This window comes from Lagenorhynchus albirostris, chromosome 1 (assembly GCF_949774975.1).
Source record: "Lagenorhynchus albirostris chromosome 1, mLagAlb1.1, whole genome shotgun sequence".
Classification (NCBI taxonomy): Eukaryota; Metazoa; Chordata; class Mammalia; order Artiodactyla; family Delphinidae; genus Lagenorhynchus; species Lagenorhynchus albirostris.
In genome coordinates this window covers 42,500,266-42,502,234 of record NC_083095.1, presented here as the reverse complement: position 1 = coordinate 42,502,234, position 1,969 = coordinate 42,500,266, and the positions used below count along the sequence as shown (strand labels likewise).

The 1,969-nt window shown below is 37.6% G+C and overlaps 1 non-coding gene across 1 annotated transcript; it reads right to left on the bottom strand.

The window, feature by feature from the left end:
* Positions 1-1,189: 1,189 nt before the first annotated feature.
* Positions 1,190-1,296, bottom strand: LOC132505981 (U6 spliceosomal RNA). The gene has a single exon (XR_009535665.1). It is a non-coding gene; the product is annotated as a U6 spliceosomal RNA (small nuclear RNA).
* Between the last annotated feature and the right edge of the window lie 673 nt (positions 1,297-1,969).

Genomic DNA, 1,969 nt, shown 5'->3' with positions numbered 1-1,969 from the left:
AAAGGATAGGATGTATATTTTACATGTAGTTTCTTTACACACACACATTATTTGTTTCCTTCTTAGTCTCTTCTTGGTGGGCTATAGAATTATTTTGCTGGGTAAATTATGGAATAATTGCTTGGTAAGCTCACAAAAGAAGTTAAAGTGGAAAAGGATTAGTTTCTAGGCATACACACTTTGCTCTAAGTCACAGAGGAGCTGAGCCTGATATTTTTAAGGATTAGCAATGACCAAAATATGTCCGTTCTGCTGGATGACTGCTAAAAATGTGTCCATATCGGGACAGGGGTTCACTTTATAACTTTATTTCTCCTATTCTCTCCTCTCCTCTCTTCCCTTCTTTTCTCTTGGCTCCCCTCCACTTTCCTCTCCTCTTTTTTTTTCCTCTTTAATTTTATTTATCTTTTTATACAGCAGGTTCTTATTAGTCATCCATTTTATCCACAGCAGTGTATACATGTCAATCCCAATCGCCCAATTCATCACACCACCCCCACCACCCCCCTGCGGCTTTCCCCCCTTGGTGTCCATACATTTGTTCTCTACATCTGTGTCTCAATTTCTGTCCTGCAAACCGGTTCATCTGTACCATTTTTGTAGGTTCCACATATATACGTTAATATACGATATTTGTTTTTCTCTTTCTGACTTACTTCGCTCTGTATGACAGTCTCTAGATCCATCCACGTCTCTACAAATGACCCAATTTCTTTCCTTTTTATGGCCAAGGAATATTCCGTTGTATATATGTATACATATGTACACATATGTATATACCTATACATATGTATACATATATGTACACACATACATATGTATACATATGTATATACATATACATATGTATGTATGTATACAACTTCTGTATCCATTCATCTGTCAATGGGCATTTAGGTTGCTTCCATGACCTGGCTATTGTAAATAGTGCTGCAATGAACATTGGGGTGCATGTGTCTTTTTGAATTATGGTTTTCTCTGGGTATATGCCCAGTAGTGGGATTGCTGGATCATATGGTAATTTTTAGTTTTTTAAGGAACCTCCATACTGTTCTCCATAGTGGCTGTATCAATTTACATTTCCCACAAACAGTGCAAGCGTGTTCCCTTTTCTCCACACCTTCTCCAGCATTTGCTGTTTGTAGATTTTCTGATGATGCCCATTCTAACTGGTGTGAGGTGATACCTCAAAAATATGGAACACTTCACAAATTTGCATGTCATCCTCACACAGGGGCCATGCTAATCTTCTCTGTATTGTTCCAATTTTAGTATATGTGCTGCCAAAGAGAGCACTCCCTCTCCTCTTCTCTTCTCTCCTCTTGTTTTCTTTTCAAAAATGCTCCATATGTTAAGGACAAACACTTATCAGGGTATTTGGTTGGAGTAACATCTTGTCCTTACTCTCATTTGGGGACCCTTTTGTGGCCCAGGCATTTAGGCTGTCTGATGCCTTTCAAGTTGCCCCAAGACACTCAAGCTTTGGGTAAGCTGAGGATACTCCCAGTCCTACAAGAGAAGCATCCAGGTTTCTATATTTTATATTTTCAATGACTATGTAGGGTCAGGTAGAATAGTTGGGGTGAGGAGTTTCTTTTGGCTGAAGGTAGAATGGTGGGGATAAGAAATAATTCACTGATAATAATGTTAAGATGGAATTAGAACTTTACATTTTCAATCAATCAAAAAATTTGGAAAAGTTTTAATAACTTGAGAAAATAGTGCCTCACCTCAATTTGCTCACTGTAGCACTCTTTTCTGTTGGTTTTATGTTTTCCTGGACAAGAGTTTCAATAAGATGAATATATCATTGACCTTCCTCTATGGGTATCTGGAAGAAAACAAAGGAATCATAAGAGTATTTCTATTCTTGCGTGAAAACTGCTATAATACTACAAAGTGCTGTTCTGTTTTATAGTGGGAACCATGCAGTAATAGAGTCTTTATGATGAGGTTTCTTGGAATTTTT